General features: G+C 51.8%; 1 pseudogene; it reads left to right on the forward strand.

Moving 5' to 3' along the window:
• Positions 1 to 430: 430 nt before the first annotated feature.
• Positions 431 to 21,721, forward strand: LOC133361218 (synaptotagmin-17-like; annotated as a pseudogene).
• The last annotated feature ends 666 nt before the right edge of the window (positions 21,722 to 22,387 follow it).

The raw sequence follows: 22,387 nt of genomic DNA on the forward strand, positions 1-22,387 counted from the left end.
AGCCTTAACAGACTGTTGGGGCAAGTGCTGTTAGCGAGCACCTATGAAGGCCGCACGGCACGCGAGGAGGTAGGGGACCAACACCACGCCCGACCGCCTTTGTCTCCCCAGTGGCGATGTTTACACGCCGCACCAGTTACTCATTTGAGGCCGAGTCTACCTAGGCGAGGCCCAGGACCGGTTCAGATAATCGTCACCGGTGTTGGCCGTGAGTGACAATCGAACCCGTGTCGCCAGGTCCGTAGCGCAGCGCGCTAACCGCTTCACCACCGCTCCCCACAACTCCCCCACACACCACACAAAGCCATGCACGGCGGCTCTACAGCTACGACGACGCGAGGTGGACGTGCTATGGGGCAACACCACCCCACCGTCACCGTCACGGCTCATGTGCCCACCGCTCGCCAGCAGCTCGCTTGGAGGTATCGATAAGCTCGCCAGGATCCGCGCATTCCGCCAGGGTGTGGTGGTGGTGGTGGAGGATGAGAAGGAGGCTGCCGCGTCTCCCCAACATCAAATCTTGAGCGCGACAGAAGCCGTCCGCGCTGGCGGCGTGGGTCTCGTTCTTCTCCGCCTCCCCCTTCTCGTTATCCTCGTTCTCATCTCCCTTCTCCTCCTCGTCCGAGTCCATGTTCAGCTTCTGGAGGAGGTGGCTGTCTCGATGGTGGCGCAAAGCGGCCAAGAAGATCCTGCTGGCGCTTTGCAAGAGGACTGTGGCGTCGAGCCTGGGAGACTGAGGATGACGGTGGTGGTGATGGTGAGCAATAGTGATGACGGTGGTGGTGGTGATGGTGAGCGGCAGTAGTGATGACGGGGGTGGTGGTGGTGATGGTGGTGATGGTGGTGATGGTGAGCAATAGTGATGACGGTGGTGGTGGTGGTGGTGGTGATGGTGAACAGTAGTGTTGACGGTGGTGGTGGTGGTGATGGTGGTGGTGATGGTGAGCAGTAGTGTTGACGGTGGTGGTGGTGGTGATGGTGGTGGTGATGGTGAGCAGTAGTGATGACGGTGGTGGTGGTGGTGAGCAGTAGTGATGACGGTGGTGGTGGTGGTGATGGTGAGCAGTAGTGATGACGGTGGTGGTGGTGGTGAGCAATAGTGATGACGGTGGTGGTGGTGGTGAGCAGTAGTGATGACGGTGGTGGTGGTGGTGATGGTGAGCAATAGTGATGACGGTGGTGGTGGTGAATGTGAGCAGTAGTGATGACAGTGGTGGTGGTGGTGATGGTGAGCAATAGTGATGACGGTGGTGGTGGTGGTGAATGTGAGCAATAGTGATGACTGTGGTGGTGATGGTGGTGAGCAGTAGTGATGACGGTGGTGGTGGTGATGGTGAGCAGTAGTGATGACGGTGATGGTGGTGATGGTGAGCAATAGTGATGACGGTGGTGGTGATGGTGATGGTGAGCAATAGTGATGACGGTGGTGGTGGTGATGGTGAGCGGCAGTAGTGATGACGGGGGTAGTGGTGGTGGTGATGATGGTGAGCGGCAGTAGTGATGACGGCGGTGGTGGTGATGGTGAGCAGTAGTGATGACGGTGGTGGTGGTGATGGTGATGGTGAGCAGTAGTGATGACGGCGGTGGTGGTGATGGTGAGCGGCAATAGTGAGTGGTGTCAGCGGTTGAGCGCGCTGCGTTTCGATACCCGAAGCGACCCAAGTTCGATTCCTGCTCACGGCCAACGCCAGTGACGAACACCTGAACCGGTCCTGGGCCTCCTCCCCTAGGTCGACTCCGCCTCAAATGAGCACCTGATGGAGCTGTGTGTAGTAAACATCGCCGCTAGGGAGACAAAGGCGGTCGGGCGTGGTGCTGACCACCCACCCCCTCGTGTGTCGTGCCGGCCTTCATAGGTGCTGCTACTCGCTATCAGCACTTGACCCAACAGTCTGTTAAGGCTACACGGGGGATCTTTGATTATTATGGTGAACGGTAGCGGTGTCGTGGTTGGCTTGCTGCCCTACGAACCCGGCTGTATATTTGGAGTGTGCGTGTCCCCCTCTCTCTCTCTCAGCATCATCACGGTGGCTATGAGATGTTAACTCCCTCGCCTGGTATACAGGAGGTCGTGGGTGCGATCCCCACCCTGACGCTGCCTGCTGCTGTATATTTGGAGTTGACACCTCTCTCTCTCTCACCCCCCCCGTGGTCGCGTGGAGTTTTCTCCGGGGCCTCCGGTTTCTCCCTCCACATCTTGGAATCGACATCACCACGCGTTCAGAGTGATTTGGCTGCTGCTATGAATGTCCACGTGATGGTGATAAGCCTTCACGTCGTTGAGGTGCTATCACTTGTAGCCAAGCCGCTTCTGAAAAACAGTTACGCAGCTCAATGAGCCTTACCAGGTAAAATAAAAAAAATTAACCCGTAAAAACAAAGTTTTTCACTATAAATCCTTTATATGCGTGGCGGCTAGAGTCCTCTCGTCCTCTGGCTTGAGATGGCTGCCACCTATGGGTCAGATAATTGCCTGCCACCATTAAGCAATTGGTAATTAAATATCTTTTTTTTTTCCTAAAAAGTGTAAAATTTTGGAAAAAAAATTTCACGAAAATTAATTGTCACGCACAACGAGTCTGTGTGGAAAATGTCAGCTCGATTGGATCACGGGAAGTGGGTTAAAAAACGACCGAAAGATTTGCACAGTCGTAAGCGCTGCAAGCAAGCAAGTGAACTTAATATAAATGATTTAAAAACATGTGTTTAGTTTAGATTCCCACTCACGTGGAACACCAGTGGCGATCATCTGAACTGGGCCTCCCCTAGGTCGACTCGGCCTCAAATGAATACCTTGTGTGCGGCGTGTAAAACATCGCCGCCGGGGAGACAAAGGCGGTCAGGCGTGGTGCTGGCTGGCCAGCCACCCCCTCGTGTGCCGTGCCGGCCTTAATAGGTGCTGCTACTCGCTTACAGCACTTGCCCAACAGTCTGTTAAGGCTACACGGAGGATCTTTGTCTTTTGGTTGTGATTGTGGTGGCCAGCGAGTTAACTCGTGGACCAAAGGGTAATATATAAATAAATAGAGTGATCATTGCCATAACAACAACAGCCATTCGCCACGAAGTGGTGGTGACGTCACCATGGCGCTTGTGCCAGGGCAGGTGCACTTTGAGGCGCTCAGCTCGTTTTTGTGAGCGTCGCTCCTCTGCCCTCTGTTGTTGTTGGGGGGCGACTGCCTCCAACTGCCCAGCAGCGTCCTTCACGAGCCTCCTTATTGTAAACGAGGATCCCCCGTGTAGCCTTAACAGACTGTTGAGAAAGTGCTGTTAACGAGTACCTATGAAGACCAACACGGCACACGAGGGGGATGGGTGGCCAGCACCACGCCCGACTGCCTTTGTCTCCCCAGTGACGATGGGAGGAGGTTGAGAGAATCGTCACCGGCGTTGGCAGCGGGTGGGAATCGAACCCCCCCTCCCCCCCGTTAGTCGCCAGGTTTCGTAGCGCAGTGGCGGTGCTAACCGCTGCACCACCACTCTCCCTCCTCATTTTAAGCACAGACACACACACAGGTGCCACGTGTGTGGGCCCCTGGATTGTGAATCTCTGGGCTCCAGGGCCAAGCTTGTGTCCTCCTCACCTGTGGACTGTGTCGCCAGTGAAGAACCAGTGACATCTACATCTGCAGAACATGAACCAGTGGCATCTACATCTGCAGAACATGAAGAACCAGTGACATCTACATCTGCAGAACATGAAGAACCAGTGGCATCTACATCTGCATAACATGAAGAACCAGTGAAATCTACATCTACAGAACATGAGGAACCAGTGGCATCGACATCTACAGGAGATTATACAACTTTTAAAGACATTCCCCGTGTTTAGTGTACACGACGTACAACACTTTTGGAATCGACACGAGTAAGTTGGACTTGCCCTCAAATCGACTTACGAACAGACCTCTACAACCTAACTCGTTCATAATGTAGGGGTGTTAGAGAGAGAGCCCGTTATGCATGGCAGCTTATGGCAAACAAACACAGTGGGCGGGGCTACGTGAGTGCACGGGGAGGTGCTCTCTACGACGTCCGCGCCAGGCACCCTGGGGGGGCTGATTCGGAGTTATGATCCCCCGGGGCCCCACCCCTCAGCGGGGGGTTGGGTATAAAAGGGGATGTATCGGAGGGCTCGGGAGTCATGTTAAGCTAACCAGTGAAGACTGAAGACGTCTTAGCTAGAGCCCTGGACTCCCCTGGTTCGCCGTCCTTATCAGGGCCGAACAGGACCGAGCCAGCGGCGTGGTCCCGAGATCCAGAGCCGGTGCTCTTGTCAGAGCTGGTCTGGGACTCAGGGTACCGGGCCCGATTTACCAGTGTCGGGCCAGATAGCCTCCCCTAGCCCGTTAAAGGAGGACTAGGAGGCAGGCTAGAAGTAGCTAGCGTGTGTATCCCCAGCTAGCCGGGTGAGGGGGCCGACACCCCCTCTAGTGTTGTATGCCACAACCGTGCTGTGTGAAATAAACCCGTGTGCCTCCAACTCCGGCGTCCAAGAGTCGTGAACTCTACTACAATAAGTAGAGTAGGCCCTGTATTGTGGGGGGGGGGGGGGGGGCTCTATCTGGGAGGAGCGAGCTCACCCCACCCCTATGCAGCTTCGTTAAACGTTCGAGACCAGTGGGAGCTTAATGACGTGATGCGTTTCGGGAAAGAAGAGTCTGCGATAAATTAACCTTCTGGCGGTACCCCGGGGTACCAAATAATACAAAATGACCGAGGAAATTAAATATTTTATTTCTGGGACACTATTTTTTCCAGGGGTGTACTTAACTCCGCGACTTGGGGCACCAATCAATACGAAATCGGTGCTACTCCGATTTCGAAACACCAAACATTAGCATAAAAAATCCGTTATCTAAAATGTTTACTTTGAATAGTGCATCGTGTATAGCTGGTCGAGATGAGTCGATTGCCGCATCGCTGAGAGAGACAGAAAATAAAGTGATGAGAGTGAAAGTGATGAGAGATAAAGTTATAAGAGAGATCAAGCAATGAGAGCAATAAAGCGATGAGCAATAAAGTGATGAGGGATTTGACTGGTTGTGGTGTAACTACCCGAGTTAACACCTGACATGCCACTTGCCCTGTGCAGGACCTGACCAGCACGTCATTGCTTGGAGGGAGCAGCCGCTGTTCCAGACCCGGTCTGTGTTGAGAAGCCCCATGGACCCATCAATGCTTGACCGGAGCCTCTACACCGTCGTGGTCAGTGATGCGTAACGCATCGCTCTCTGTCTCTACATCAGCTCAGGCCTCCAGTAAACCACGAGACTCCTGCGTGACCACCCCCACTCTGAGCCCCCTCTCTCAATGATCGCTCCCTAATGTGCAAACAGACTCCGTTCCTCCACGCAGCTCACTTCTGCTGCTCGCTATTTTCGCCTCTCTTCTGCCATTCTCTTCCCTCCCCACTCTTCGTCGGCATCGCCCTCTCGTCCCTGACATGGCGGCTGGGAGATTCACTACCTTGCCTGGTATACTGGAGGTCGTGTGTTCGATCTCGACCCTCGCGCCTGTTGTATATTTGGAGTTTGCGTCTCTCTCTTTCTCTCCCCGTTGTCGTGTGGATTTTTCTCCGGGTCCTCCGGTTTTTCCCCTCCACATTTAAGAATTAACATCGCGTGTTTAGAGTATTTGGCTGCTGCTATAAATTCCCACGTGATAAGCCACTTCGTTGAGCTATCATTTATGGTAGCCATGGGCTTATTAAAAAAAGTAGGCCTTACCTGGTAAAATCAAAGTTTAATTTTTGTATGGGTCTCTGTTAGTCTCTGATATGGGTCTCTGTGGGTCTATGGGTCTTTACAAGTGTAGAAAGATGCGCTTCTATTATTTGGCTGCCGCTATACATTTCCACGTGATGATGATATCAGACGCTTCGTTGAGATATCATTTGTGATGGCCAGGTCGCTTCTGAAAAGGCACTACATAGATCAGTGGGCCTTACCTGGTAAAACAAAATAATAGTTTCTAGTTTAGTGGTTTAGTTATCTCTGTTGGGAAGGTCTCGTGTTATTGAAAACTAGCTGGGATATCCCAGCATTGCCCGGGATAAATTAATGGGTGCCAACATTGGGGGCGGGAGCAAAATTGAAGAAAGAAAATATGATTAAGTTTTCTACATATTGCATGAAGTTATTTTTCTGAAATGTATTACCTGGCCTTTGAAAGCTATTTTATTGCAGGGCCTGTGGGTAAACCACATTTGTGGTCTTTCCATTGGATGCAAGTATGAAAAGGTTGCTGCTTGCCCCAATCCTGGAGCATGCTATGTAAAGCTGCCCATGGGAGAAACAGGGAGTTAGAGGGTGAACCTCCCTGAAACCTGCAGCGACTGTCCTTGTGGCTGCTTGATGGACATTGCAAAGGACAGCCGAACATGCAACTTTAGTCGTTTGAACTCACAAGGGACATCGGTGGGAATGAGTGGTGTGCAAGGAATAAAGCTATTTTGTTCTGGCACACACCCTGTCATTATAGTTGCCTCAATGACACGAGGTCGGCGCTGTTTCACGCAAAGCTGAGTCCCGTTGCAGAGTTTGGGAGGATCCAGATTCCTTGGCAGCATGACAGGAGACATTTTCTTTAGGACTAATTTGTGAGGTGGCATTCCTGGTGGCTGCAATGAGTTGAGGAACTCTGTGGGATAATGTACTGCCTGGCCTGTTTCAGGAACAGTGTCAATTGACATGTATGTCCATTCTTGACCATGTAGCTGCTTTAGGATGTAGTCATTACTACTGCTTAGTGTATAATGTTTAGGTGCAAGGATGGCTCGTTGACAGACAGATATAAAGCCACAACAGCAGATATTTTTTTCTCACCTGAAGACGGCCGCTTGTGTTGCGACCGAAACGTCGTGTTTTATTTTATTATTTTTTCTATCTACGTGACTTTACCGAAAGAACCAGAGAGTATGGATTCCTGCAGTCACGAAAGTTTCAAATCAAGATTGACACAGACAGTTGAGCCAGTTATGATAGATGGAATCTGGGAAGTGATTGAGTATGTGGGGGGGGGGGGGAATACTTTAAGAAAACAACTCTCGACCTGTCTTGACGACAGTGCCACCATTGGCTGGAATTGTCACCTGTCCACTTTGACCATCTCGGTGATTTCCATTGCCAATTCACAGCAAGAGGTCTGAGAATGTCCCTGCATTAACATCTCCCTGCAGTCTCACACACGTTGGTTTGTGGTCAGACTCAATTTCTGAACACCAGACCAGAGATTCGTTTTCTTCTAACGGGCCTTGATTTCATCTGCAGCAGGGTTCGCTTTGGAACAATTGGCAGTGTTTGCCTAAAATCTCCAGAGAGGCTCAATGTGACTGCCCCCATACATCTGTTATTGTCTCTCAGGTCCGGCAGAGTGCGATCCAGTGCTTCAAAAGCTGCTTTATTGAACATCGTACATTCATCCCAAACAATTAATTTTGAGCTCTGCAGGACCTGAGCTAAACCTCTGCTCTTGCTGATGTTACACACCGGATTCTCTGATCGGTGCAGATTCAAGGACAATTGAAACGCTGAGTGGGCTGTTCTTCCACCAGTCAGAAGAGTTGCAGCATTTCTTGAAGAGGCGGCAGCAATGGCAACGTGCTTTTCGGATCTAATTGTGGCAAGAAGTAGATTTATCAGAGCATCCAAGAAGATAATTCTACAAGTGTTTCTGTCAACCATATTCACAATTATTTGTGTAGGCTGCTGTCTGATCCTGTGACAACAGAGGTACAGTTTTGGAAACCTCCTGTGCCAACTGGATGGCATTATAGCACGTCCTGCAACATTTCTCTGCTGAGCCTGTTGGCATCACCTCTTTGTGGCACAGGAAGTCCAAGCTGCAACTGCTGCAGAGATTTCCCGACCATAGGCATGATCTTGTTCTCAATCAAAATTAGTTTTTGATTGATTGTGTCGCTACTGTGCTGCAAATTTACATTAGAGCTGTCTTGTCTAGCCCTATGCAGGATGTCCTCGGTCATATAGCAGTGTTTGTGAGTTTCCCACAACAGCCTGGGATTGGAGGGAGAGAGCAGGTTGTGATATGTACAGCAAACAGATTTCTCAATTTGAACGCAGATCTGGTTGCTGCTGCTTCTTCCAGGGTAGCGTTCCAGTGGTCATCTTATCGTATCTAGCATTGTGTAAGGGATGTCAGGGGAAGGATTCCCACCAAAAGGAAGGGGCAGTGGGATGGTGACAGTGGAAGGGGGAGGAGCAGGTGAGGAGATATAAGAGAGAATGGGCAGGAACAAGTATAACCCGTAAAAACAAAGTTTTTCACTATAAATCCTTTATATGCGTGGCGGCTAGAGTCCTCTCGTCCTCTGGCTTGAGATGGCTGCCACCTATGGGTCAGATGATTGCATTGCACCATTAAGCAATTGGTAATTAAATATAATATTTTTGTCCTAAGAAGTGTAACATTTTGGAAAAAAAATTCACGAACATTAATTGTCACACACAACGAGTCTGTGTGGAAAATGTCAGCTCGATTGGATCACGGGAAGTGGGTTAAAAAACGACCGAAAGATTTGCACGGTCGTAAGCAAGCAAGGAAACTTAATATAAAGGATTTAACAAGTAAACCCGTAAAAACAAAGTTTTTCACTATAAATCCTTTATATGCGTGGCGGTGAACTTAATATAAAGGATTAAAAAATATATTCGACGCGGGGATCGATCCCGCGACCTTTGGCATGGGAAGCGAGGGCGCTACCAACTGCGCTACTCCGCCACGGCCTGTGGAGGGGTTACGCTCTGGGCTCTTACACTCTGACGTTCAGCCAAAGCCATGAATGCGTTCTATTTGAATATATGTAAAATAAATTTTTTTTGCCTAAAAAGTGTAAAATTTTGGGAATTTTTTTTCACGAACAATAATTGTCTGGCACAACGAGTCTGTGTGGAAAATGTCAGCTCGATTGGCTCACGGGAATTGGGTTAAAAAACGACCGAAAGATTTGCACGGTCCTAAGCAAGCAAGCAAGCACGCGAACTTAATATAAAGGATTTAAAAAGGGGGAGAATTGGCGGGAAGCGGATCGAGAAGGCTGGGGACGAGTGTGGACTGGGGGAAGCAATAAAAGACCCCCTGCAACTTTGTGTCGGCTCTCCTTCACAATCGTATATAGCGCTTTTGTCAAAGCACTTTACAATAATTATAAATGGTACATTAGTTATTGGCTGATGGGGAAAAGGATGGGGTTTTAGTTTTGGGGAGGGGAAGGGATGGCAAGCAAGGGTGGTGATAGGGAAAGGGAGCGCTTTAAGTCGTAGGCGTCTTTCTTCACTCGATTCCTGCCTCCTTCTTGCCTGTGAGGAGGAGCTACGTCCCAATGTGGGATGTTTTTTTTGGGACCCCCATATTGTCTGTTGAATTGCTCCTTGAAACGGGATGACGCGATTTTGTATGAAGATTGGAACAAAGTGTTTTGTAATTGAGGTTTTGCCCTGTATAAAGGACCAAGGGTTTTTTTTGTAGGTATTGTTTAGTCAAGAATAGGACTGTATGACTTCGTGTGAATATTTTTCCTTCAAAAAGAACAAATGTATTTCAGTGGATAGTGTGTAGTCCGGAAGCAAATTGTACGACTTTTGGAGCTTGGAGAAGTTTGTGTGGTTGCTTGTGGAGTATATTAATCTGATAATATACCCAAAGTTGGTATGCTTTGTTGTTTACCACTGAAACCTTTGTGCAGTTATTTCTGTTATGCAATTAGTTCTGTCATGCAGTTAGTTCTGTCCCATTGTGGAATCCGTCAAGTTTTGTGCACTTAGTTCTGTTCTGCAGTTGGTAATGCCTTGGAGATCATCATCATTGAGACCGTATGCTTCTCCTAGTTACCCTGTACAGAATGCAACCACACTGAGACACAATGCATAGCAAGTTTCACTCCCTTGAATCAGTCGTGAGCGTTGTGCGGCACTGAACAACCATTGCTGCATCCGGGGACTTTCCGGGGATGTCTGGGGAGCGGCCTGTTAGCACAGCGACCTTGCTGTGGGTGTCCCTGACCACCCCGCCAAAGATTTCAGCTTCAAAATCCACAGTCGGCCGTTGCCATCCTTCTCTGGGGCCACAGGGACCACCAACTGGAAAATGGAGAGAACTTTTTTAAATATCTAAAATAAAGGGTGCCAAACCACTTTGTTTTTATAATGTTTCCCGATATCTGGATTTTGTGTAGTGGGTACTTTGTATAGTGGACAGGACAAAGAACCGCTGCCGCCAATCCGCTCCCTTTGCCTTATGAAGTGGTTTTGATAACTGGACTCCTTGTGGCTACTTTGTTTAGTGGGCGGGACAGATGGCAACACCCCGATTCACCCCTGGTCCCAGAACAAACCCCGACCACTTCCCACCCTAAAAACTGAAGGCGGTCATCCTTGACCACCCTGCGAAGGTTGCAACTGAAAACTTCCAAACCCACAGAGGGGGGTGGGGGGGGGCAGACCCCACGGTTTTAGCCAAGTAACATCGAGAGGGGGTTCTGGGACCTCTTGCAACCCCCAATCCGTTGTTCACACATTTGTAGGTGTCCGCGAACATCCATTTCCAAACCAGGGTACCTCTGGGGGGATGCCCGGGGGAGGGGGTGCTAGCTTCGCCTAAGATCTGAAGGCAAAAAATCCTGGATCACCCTGCAAAGGTTTTCAGGTCTCTATCTTCAAAACTATGTGAATGCATCCTGGCAAGCAAATATCAAGACGAATACCAATATCCGCCATTCCCAACTAAGTGCCGGTGACGTCAACATGGCGCCACATGTCGAAGGCCACGTGGAAAATATATGAAGACAAAGATCCCCCGTGTAGCCTTAACAGACTGTTGGTGCAAGTGGTGTTAGCGAGCACCTATGAAGGCCGGCACAGCACACGAGGAGGTGGATGGCCAGTACCACGCCTGATCATTTACACACCAGACCAGGTACTTATTTGAGTTTGAATCGACCTAGGGGAGGCCCAGGACCGGTCCAGATAATCGTTACTGGTGTTGGCCGTGAGCGGGAATCAAACTCGGGTTCCTAGGTATGTAGCGCAGCGCTCTAACCGCTACACTACCGCTCCCCAAGTAAATATACAGACAGACACATCCTCCTTTATTGATATAGATGATCATTTTTCTCCCCGCACTGGTATCCCTCGATTTCGGTTTTAAAATAAAAACTTGTTTATGGTTCACAGACAGTTCCCACCTCTTTCAGAGCGGAGGCGATGGTGATGATGACGATGACGACGAGGAAGACCGTGGGCGTCGATGCAGCTGCCAGCTGTGCAACCGCGTGGGTGAGGTGCTGCTGGCACTCCACTATTGCCAGGTATGCTGACAAACGCCTCCTCACCGCTCGCTCACCTCGTCAACGCTCGCCTCATCGCCGCTCATCACTTCGTACGTCACCACTCACTCACTCACTCACCTCGTCAATGCTCACCTCATCACCACTTGCTCACCTCGTCACTGCTCACCTCATCACGATCACCTCGTCACGCTCACCTCATCACGATCACCTCGTCACTGCTCACCTCGTCACGCTCACCTCGCCGCCACTCACCTCGTCGCCGCTCACATCATCGCACCTCACCTGGCGTCTCCTATCTCGCCTCACTCCAGTGCTGTGGGGGGGGGGGCTCGGGGGGCAGTGGGGGTGTTTAGCCCCCCATTGAGACCTTGCTGTGTGTTTGCTGTTGCGAATTGCGATGCATCCGAGGTGGAGGCATTGAAAGGTTTTAAGTTTTTTTGATAATCGGAAGTGTGCAGGTGGGAAGGACAACAATCTAAACACATAAACAAGCAGTTCTAAGGAAGTACATTTTCAATGTAGTGTAAAGGAGAGCCGACACAAGATTGCAGGGGTTTCGTCTTTTAATCGTTTTCTCCCATCCACACCTGTCCCCAGCCGTCCCAATCTCGTTCTCGCCAAAGGCCCCGTCTTCCCGCCCGTTCTCCCCTTATAACTCCTCGATCACCCCTCCCACTAACCCTCCTATTGGTGGGAATCCTTCCCCTGACACCCCTACAGTAGTATAGTCTCAAGTGTATGGTAGTGTAATGTCTTGTTGAGTGTAGTGTAGTGTATAGTCTAGAGTAGTGTCGTATATAGTGTCGTGTATTGTAGTGTATAGTAGTGTATAGTGTAGTTTATAGTTGTGTGTAGTGTATAGTGGAGTAATGTACCTTGCACTTATTTTTCACTGTTCGTAGCCAACCACGCTGATCTGAGGTGCGAGGGGAAGGATAACAAACTAAACACAACAACAAGCAGTTCTAAGGAAATGTGTTTGTCAATCATATATCGTCTTGGAGGGGGTTGGGTGCCTCTTTAAAAACCTCGACATTTCGGGCTCAGAATCTGCGTCTGCCTCGACCATTCCAGTGACCCTGCTGCTGTGCGGCCGGGGGGGGGGGGGGAGACCACCAGTGGCAGTTGTCCCTGCATGGTGCAAGCTCATCGTGGGCACTCTGCCCCAATGCCCATTAAAACTGAAACCATGAACTATTTTTTATTAATATTTACTACCAGCAGAAACTCCTAAGCTGTGTAGCACTTTTTGACTAGTGACACTAGCCATCACAAATGACAGCTCGACCAAGTGGCTTTTCACGTGTAGTTTTATAGCAGCAGCTAAATACTCCAAACACGTGCTTCTTCAAACCGACAGAGACTCATACTCATTGAGACCCATAGTAAAAACGTGAATTTTATTTGACTAGGTAAGGCCCACTGAGCTATTTAGCTCTTTTTCACAAGGGACCTTGGCATTCACAAATAAAAGTTCAACCAAGTGGCTTATCGTCATCATCACGTGGAAAATTAGAGCAGCAGCCAAATAATCTAAACACGTGACGTGGATTCTAAATGTGGAGGCAAGGGAGTTAACATCTCACCACCGTGGCACCGCGTTGACTTTGACCTTTCCTACACGGCCGATTCAGCAGCAATGGATACTTTATTTGTCTGCTGCTCTGGATTTCCGCATGATGATGATAATGATAAGCCACTTCGTTGAGCTATCATTTGTGAATGCCAGGTCGCTTCTGAAAAAGAGCTAAATAGCTCAGTGGGGCCTTACCTGGTAAAATAAAAAATTGTTTTATTTCAAGTAAAGATTCTGATTCTGGATGGAGGCATGCCACACCGCCTCTCCGTATGTGTGCGTCACGCAGGAGCTCCAGACGCTGCACGTCCGTCTCATGGAGGTGCTGCTGGACGAAACCCCCCAGGTGACCCCCATCTCTGGCGGTCACCTAGGGGGCGTCGCGTCCCACTGGGCTGCCCGGAGCGCCGCAGGGCACTGCACGCTGGCGCTGATGCCCGGTCAGTGGTGGCCAATTGGCGGTGCCCGCGGGTGGTTCCCGGGCAGTGTTGTATCTACGTGCGTACGTGCGTGTGTGTGTAATTGGCTTCTCTCCTCATGGCGGTTGTAGCCACCACAGTGGCCAATGGGGGCTCTGGACGATTGTGAGGGGCTAGTAACCCCTCCATGTTCAATTAAAGTACCACAAAAACACGTGTTAAAAATCTAACTAAGCTTGTGCCAGAGGCCCCGGGGGGACAGGCATCCATGAAATCTCCTGGCCAAACTCCATTTGGCGGAGCCAGGAGACTAATCCCGTACCTTCAGGGTTCCTCCAGAAATGACAAAAAATCACTGTGAGTGGCCGCGTGGAATATCCGAAACACTCACTACGAAGGAAAGGGTGCCACTCCTCTGTTGGGAGCTGGACCAGTACCGCCTGGGTCTCTGTGGCATTCGGGAGGCCCGGTGGACCGGCTGTAGATTCATCATGAGGGGTGGACAGTCCTCTACTTGGTGGAGGAGACTACTAAACAACAGGGAGTGGCTCTTCTTCTTAACAAAAGAATGAAGGGGGCGTCGGAGCGTGTTAGTGAGGTGTGGGAAACTGCAAGCCCCAGGCTACTGAGGGCTCACCTCCCGATCAACAAGAACCGAGGAATAGTGGTGGTTGTTTATGCCCCCTTTGAAGATGAACATCAGTGGATAGTTGCAGGCAAGGTCGAGGAGTCAGATGCCTTCTATGACCTCATGTCCCAGGTGCTAGCTAAAGTGGCCCCTCGGGATATTGTCATCTTGTTGGGTGACTTCAATGCCCGAGTTGGTCATGATGCTGGCACCTGGTCTGGAGTGATTGTAAGGCATGAGCCAGATCAGCTCAATAACAACGGTAGGAGGCTGCGAGACTTATGTGCTGCCCATGGGCTTGTAATTGCCAATGCGCTGTTATGACATTGGTGCATCCACACAACATCATGGATGCATGCCGGGTCCAAGGAAGAACCTCTACTGGACTACATAGTGACAGAGCAGAGGATGCAGGCCCATGTCCTTTACACCAGGACCTACCGTCGAGCTTATCTGTCCACTGACCATTAGATTGTCATCTGTAAGATGTGCCTGCCATTCTTCCACTCTGGTGGTGTGTGTGCATTCAAGACCCCATTCAAACCCACAGTGCCTGGTCTCAGCTAGCTGATGAAAGTTGCAAGCGAGAATGTCATCATCGCTTGCAGCTGGGGGTTGGCATCGTCGCCCCCCTCCTGATGCCGAGGTGAAATGGGCAAGGTTTAGGACTGTGGCTCATGCAGCTGCATCGGCTACTTTGGGTACGCAGTCTCGACCTCCCCAGATACCCTGGCTGATGGAGGAGGTGTTCTGGCTGGCTCAAAAAAAACAACAGACCCATGTCTACAGAATCCCATGTCGGTGAATGAGGAGGCTTACCACCGCCTCACTCGGAGGTTCAGAGAGCCATCCAGTGCTGCAAGGATGAGTGGTGGTCGTGGGTTGCTGAGGAGATGGAATCTGCCTCAGTAGCCCATGATCACATAGCACTCTTCAATTCCATAAAAATAGTAACTTGCAGCACCACACCATACTTAAGGGAAAGAATGGTAATCTGATCTCTGACTCCCAGGAACAGGTCTGTAGGTTTTCTAAGCATTTTTGTGAGATCTTGTGAGAAGGGACATCATTCAGTCCAGAAAACATCGTGGAGGAAAGTGGGGATAACCCTGCTGAGGCTGCCGTGCCTCAAATATTGGAATAAGTAAATTTCGATTTAAAGCTTTCGTGACTGCAGGGATTCATCTTCTTGGTTCTTTCGGTAAAGTCACGTAGAAGGGAAGTAATAAAATATGTTTTATTTTTATTATTTTATTACTTCCCTTCTACGTGACTTTACCGAAAGAACCAAGAAGTTGGAATAAGTAGTCATACCCTGTGAGTGGCTGGCTGAAGTGTCATTTGTTGAGAAAGTACGGAAGGCATTGCAGAGTCTGAGACCAGGAAAAGCACCGGGTAGAGATGATATCCCAAGCGAAGTTTTGAGGGAAGGTAGTGTTTATGTCCAGACTGCCCTATATGACATAATAATAACAATCTTGAATGGAAGCTTTCGTGACTGCAGGAATCTATACTCTCTAGTTCTTTCGGGTAAAGTCGCATAGATAGAAAAAATAATAAAAGAACACGACGTTCCGGCTGCAACACAAGCGTCCGTCACCTGATGCCGGACGCTTGTGCACCAAAAGAACCAGAGAGTATCATAACAGTCTGGACCACTGGGTGGGTTTTTCAGGATTGGAAGGATGCCCTGGTCGTCTCTCTTTTAAAATAAGAGGGAATGCACAGACTTTAACAACTACAGGGGCATCTCCCTCCTCAGTGTGCCAGGAAAGGTCCTGGCAAGGCTTTATTCAACATCGCCTTGCCAGCATGCTGAGGAGAGGCTTGCGGAGGCCCAATGTGGTTTCAGGCCAGGACAGCCTGCACAGATGCCATATTTTCTGCCCGTTTGCTAAAGCAGAGGTGTAGGGACCTACATATCTGCTTTATTCACCTGGTCAAGGCCTATGATACCATCAATAGGCCTGGGCTCTGGGTTGTTCTCTGCTTACAATCATGGCCCGGGTAAAGCTGTGTGGCCGGCAGTCAGAGCCACTCCCTCTTCACCTTGGGGTGCGACAGGGATGTCCTCTGGCTCCCACATTATTTAACATCTCTATCAACCACGTAGTTCGAGAAGCCTCCCATGGCTGTAACGGAGGAATCTCCATCTGGTCCAGATACAATGGGAGGTTGATTGATGCTGGGGGGCGGTTGAGGGATGGCTCCCTATTAATCATGTTATGTATGCTAATGACCTGGTGATTGCTGCTCACTCAGAGGAGGAGTTGGAGGTGCTGCTGCTAGACCTGGACCGTGCCACTAAGAGGTGGGGCCTTTCCATCAGCCCCACTAAAACGAAGCACCTGCCTGGGTATTTTGTGCCATCAACCACTCTACCCCCTCAACTCCCCATTGGTGATGGGTCAGTTGTGGAGAGTGGAGAAGTGTCCGTGCCTGGGGAGTGTGCTTATGACCAGCTTCAGTTTTACAGCAAAGGTCTCACTCCGAATCAGTCGAGCGGCATTGTCTTTTCATCGGCTGCGTAATGCTGTGTGGAAGCTACCTGGTCTGTTGAACCACATGAAGCTTGGGGTCTTCTTGGCCACGGTCATGCCCTTCCTTCTCTATGCTTGCGAAACATGGACCCCCTAATGGAACATCTTCGCCGGTTATAAACAGTTTGGCTTGCCTGCCTACGATCTATCCTGGGTTTAACCAGGCTGGATTGTGTGAGGAACTCATAAATCTTTGAAAGATCTGGACAAAGTCCCATTGGTGAGGTCCTCCGGCAGGCAAGGCTGTGTTGGTTGGGTCATGTAGTCTGCATGCCCAGCCACCGCATGCCCAAACAGCTTTTTGTCCAGCAGGATAGAGCGGGCTAAACGGGTTCGGCACGAGCTAGATAAGAGATGGAGTGATGTGGTAGAAGAGAATGTGGAGCTGAATGGACTGGCCAATGACTGGAACCAACGATGTCAAGATCGGCCTCTGTGGAGGAGGCTCGTGAAGGACGCTACTGGGTAGTTGGAGGCAGTTTCCCTCCAGCAACAATGGAGGGCAGAGGAGCAATACTCACAACACTAAGCAGAGCGCCGGGCGGATAAAATGCAGCAAGTTGGCACAGTGTTTATGTTTAACTTCTTTCCCACCACTGTACATAGCCAACCATGGTAACCGCAGGTTAAGTCCACGTGCTCAGCTGCTTTTGTCCGCTGGCTGAGTGAGTGGTTGGGAGCGCAGCAAGGAGGTCAAGGTGGTGCGGTTTAAAATTGACAAATTGTGTTTTTTACATATTTTTACCAGGGGTCGGTTAGGCTGCTGCGTTAATGGCCTGGGACTAAATTGGTGCCGTGAAGGCCCTACACCACCCAGTTAAGGTGTGGGTAGGTGGTTGGGTCAGGGTCAGGATTATGGATCAAGGTCTGGATTTGGGATAGGCTCATGGTTTGGGTCAGGGTTAAGGTTAGGGTCAGGATTTTGGTCAGGCTTAAGGTCAGGGATTGGGTAAGGGTTTGGGTCAGGGTTAGGGTCAGAGTCCAGGTCAGGGTCCAGGTCACAATCCAGGTCAGGTTTAGGGTCAGGGTTCAGGGTCGTCCGTGTCTGCGTGCCTGATGTCCCGGCTGGCCATGGCCTCCGTGCCGGGGGGCTGCAGGCGACGGCTCTGAGGAGCGCAGCGTGGGGCGCTGGGGCCCTCCGGCAGGGGGGGGTCTCGTGTTCGAGGAGAGCTTCTCCTTTGCGCTGGCGCCACCGGAGCTCAGCCTGGCGCTCGCTCCTCGTGCGCTTCTTCCAAGCCGACTCCTTCTCACGCCACCAGCTCGCCGGCCAGGCCCAGCGTGCCACTGGTGCCGGACACCGGCGCTGCGGGGCGCCACCGGCGGCTCGGCATGGTCCCTCATGTCGTGCGGCACGGCCTGCTGCGAGCGCCTAGCCAGGTGAGAGCGCACGCCAGCTTCACCGCGCCGGCTACGGCCGCGTCACCTTTGGCCACACGAACTGCACTGCGCCGGCTGCACCGTGCGCAGGAGTGGAAGTGGCAAGAAAGTCCTGGGTTCGATTCCCGGCTCCGGTGCCTTTCTGTGAGTTGAGTGGAGTTCGTGTGTTTTACTCCTATCCTATGGAGTGTGAGTAAGTGAGTGGAGTTCATGTGTTCTATGACCTCCTGCATACCTGGTGAGGTAGTTAACATTTTCCAGCCACCGTGGGCTGCGTTCTCTGGGTGTGAACGTCTCCCATCTCTGGGTGTGAGCGTCTCCCATATCTGGGTGTGAGCGTCTCCCATCTCTGGGTGTGAGCGTCTCCCATCTCTGGGTGTGAGCGTCTCCCATTTCTGGGTGTGAGCGTCTCCCATCTCTGGGTGTGAGCGTCTCTGGGTGTGAGCGTCTCTGGGTGTGAGCGTCTCTCGTCTCTGGGTGTGAGCGTCTCTCATCAGGGCTTCTTCTGCGGGGAGCTACTGCTGTCGCTGGGCTATTGCGGGCGGACAGAGCGCCTTACGGTCATTGTCCTCAAGGCCCGGGGTCTCGCGGCTGCCCACGGCAACTTCACTGGTAGGTGGCATTGGTGGTGTTCGTGGCGGCGGTGGCAGCGGCGGTGGCAGCGGCGGTGGCAGCGGCGGTGGGGGTTGACAGTGGAGGCAACGGTGGTGGTGACGTAGGTGGTGATGGTGGTGGCAGGCGGTTACAGTGGTGGTGACGTGGTTGTGGTGCTGGTGGAGGGGATAACAGTAGGGGTGGCACCGGTAGGGGTAGTACCAGTCCGGGGTACTCGTAGGGTGGTACCAAGTAGGGGGCGGTGCCAGGAGGAGGTACCAGTAGGGGCCGTGCCAGTAGAGGGTGGTGCCAGTTGGGAGGACCTATTAGGGGGCGGTGCTAGTCAGGGGGGGAGGTCCAGTGGGTGGGGGGGGTCCAGTAGGAGTGGGTTTCAGTAGAAGTTGCTACCACTAGGGGGCGGTGTCAGTAAGAGGTGGTACCAGTAGTGGGGCGGTGCCAGTAAGGGTGCTTCCACGGCATCTGTGAATCTGCTGATTTGCCGTGGAACTCTCTTAAGCTCTGCACATGTCGACCATGAAGACGTCGGCACTCGGTCGCCAAACTCATCTCCTAATAAACGGCGGGGAGCTACCGCTTGTGCCGTGGTGACAGGCTGTCCATCACCCGCTGGCAGGAGGTCACGGGATTAGACCCAGTTGCCGTGGGTTGGCTGAGATGTTTGGCCGATGCACCACCTGTTGTTGCTGGAGGGCGACTGCCTCCAACTGCCCAGTAACATTCTTCAAAAGCCTCCTCCACCGAAGCCAAACCTGACACTACTGGTACCAGTCATTGGCAAGTCCAATCAGCTCGACATCCTCTTGTGCCACATCATTATATCTCTTCTGTAGCCCGTGCCAGGCTCGGTTAGCCCCCTCCATTCGGCTGCACAAAAGCTGTTTGGGCATGTGGTGGCTGGGCATACGGGCTTCATGACCCAGCCAACGCAGCCTTGTCTGTGGGACGAGCTTGCCGATGTGGCCGTGTCCAAATCTTTCAATGATTTGTGAGCTGCTCACACAATCCAGCCTGGTTAAACCCAGCATAGATCGTAGGCAGGCCAGCCTGAATATTTGTTACTGGCGTAGATGTTCTATTAGAGGGGGCCACATTTCGCAAGCATAGAAAAGTGAGGGCATGACTGTGGCCGAGAAGACCCAAGCTTTGTGTGTAGCAGCAGACCAGGTAGGTTCCACATGTTATGCAGTCAATGAAAGACGCTGCTCGACTGATTCGGAGTGAGACCTCTGCTGTCAAACTGGAGCTGTCATAAGCACACTGCCCAGGTACAGAAACTTCTCCACTCTCCACAACCGCTCCACCAATAGGGAGTTGAGGGGTGGAGTGTTTGATGATAAAAAATACCCAGGCAGGTGTTTAGTTTTAGAGGGGCTGATGGTAAGCCTCACCTTTTAGTGGCACACTCCAGGTCCAAAAGTAGTGCATTCAACACCTCCTATGAGTGAGCAGTAATTAATCACCAGATCATCAGCATAAATCACATGGTTGTCCAATAGGGAGCCATCCCTCGACCGCACCCAGGCATTGATCAGCCTCCCGGTACAGCCATGGAAAGCTTCCCTAACTACGTGGTCAAAAAATGTGTTAAATAATGTATAAGCCAGAAGCCATCCCCGTCGCACCCCAAGGAAAACAGGGAATGGCTCTCACTCCCGGCCACGTAGCTTTACCTGCAAACCTGTTCCTGGGGGTCGGAGATTGGATCACCTTTCTTTCCCCTAAGGATGGTAATAGGTGTGGGACTGCAATTTACTTTTTGATGGGATTAAAGAATGATTTGTGATCACAGGCTACTGAGGCAAATTCTATCGCATCAGCAATCCGCGACCACTACTCATCCTTGCAGCACCACACAGCTCTTGGAACCTCTGAGAAAAAGCTGCGGTAAGCCTCCTCATTCACCGACTTGGAATGCTATAGACGGTGGGAGTGGGCCTGTCACTGTTTCTCAGCCAGCCGGAACACCTCCTCCGTCAGCCAGGTCTCTGGGGAGGTTTGGACTGCGTACTGCGTACCTAAAGCAGCCATTGCAGCTGGGGTTTACAGCTTTCCACATCTCACTGCTATGCTCCCACACCCCCTTCATTATATTCATAAGAGTCACTCTCTCTAGTTTGGCAGTCTCCTGCCCCAAAAAGAGGACTGTCCACCCCTCATGCTGACTGGAGCCAGAGCCAGTCCACCGGACCTCCTGAATGCCACAGAGATTCAATGGTACCGGTTCAGCTCCCGGAGTGGCAGTCTCTCCTCCGCAGTGAGTGTTCGGACATTCCACGTGGCCACTCGCAGTGGTTTTTTGCCGTTTCTGGAGGAACTCCGAGGGTACAGGATTAGTATCCTGGCTCCACCAAATGGAGTTTGGCCAGGAGACTTCATGGACGCCTGTCCCCCCGGGGCCTCTGGCACAAGCTTAGTTAGATTTTTAACACTTGTTTTTGTGGTACTTGAATGGAATGTGGAGGGATTACCAGCCCCTCGCATCCGTCCAGAGCTCCCATTGGCTGGGGGCTCTGGACGAGCACCATCAGGGGAAACGCCGATTGGAATCAGCCGTCCCCCGTCCCACTCCCCCCCCCATGGCATTGTTCGCATCCACCACAGCGTTAACGTCCAGCACCACCGAGGAGGTAGGGAGAGGTTTTTGCCGCCGGGCTGCCAAACACCACTATCACCACCTCCCCCACCACGACCACTACCACCACTAAAACCGCCACCACCACCCCCCACACCGCCCCGCACCACCGCCCACAGATGCCCACGTGAAGGTGACCGTGCTGGAGAGCGGCCGCCCGCAGCGTGCCCGGAAGACGAAGCGGGTGCCACTCTCGACCGCCGAGGCCGCCTCCGAGCCGGAGACCCTGCAAGAGGCAGCAGCGGCAGCGCCGGTCTTCAACGAGAGGCTGGCGCTGCCGCTGGCCACGGGGGCCCTGTGCCGGGCCCGGCTGCTGGTGCGCGTGCGACGCCGAGAGGAGCGACGCCACCGCCGCTCGCTGCTGCTGCCCAGGGCGCCGGCCGTCGAGCTGGGCAGGCTGATGTTCGGCGCGGAGGCTCGTGGTGGGGGCAGGGGGAGAGCTGGGGGAGGATCCAGGGGAGCCGGGGGAGGAGCCGGGCAGGAGGAGGCGGATCACTGGCGCTCTGCCGTTCTGGGTGGCCGCGCGGAGGCGCGATGGCACCGGCTGCGGCTGCCCGATCCAACGAGCTGACCGCGCGGAGGTGGTGATGGTGGGAATGGTGGATGTGGTAAAGGTGGTGGTAATTGTGGAGATAGTGATGGTAGTAATGGTGGGAGGTGGTGGTCGTATATGTGGTAATGGTGGTGGTGGATGTAATTGTGGATGTTGTAGTGGAGGTGGAGGGTGGTAACATACATACTCCACTCACTCAGTCAGGAGACCAGGGGTAGAACACACATACTCCATTGATTAAACTCTGTAGAACACATAAACTCCACTCACTCTGTAGAACAGGGGTAGAACACACAAACTCCACTCACTCACTCTGTAGAACAGGGGTAGAACACACAAACTCCACTCACTCACTCTGTAGAACAGGGGTAGAACACACAAACTCCACTCACTCACTCTGTAGAACAGGGGTAGAACACACAAACTCCACTCACTCACTCTGTAGAACAGGGGTAGAACACACAAACTCCACTCACTCACTCTGTAGAACAGGGGTAGAACACACAAACTCCACTCACTCACTCTGTAGAACAGGGGTAGAACACACAAACTCCACTCACTCACTCTGTAGAACAGGGGTAGAACACACAAACTCCACTCACTCACTCTGTAGAACAGGGGTAGAACACACAAACTCCACTCACTCACTCTGTAGAACAGGGGTAGAACACACAAACTCCACTCACTCACTCTGTAGAACAGGGGTAGAACCACAAACTCCACTCACATCACTCTGTAG

This window comes from Lethenteron reissneri, chromosome 71 (genome assembly GCF_015708825.2).
Source record: "Lethenteron reissneri isolate LAM-NWPU_2019-01 chromosome 71, ASM1570882v1, whole genome shotgun sequence".
NCBI lineage: Eukaryota > Metazoa > Chordata > Hyperoartia > Petromyzontiformes > Petromyzontidae > Lethenteron > Lethenteron reissneri.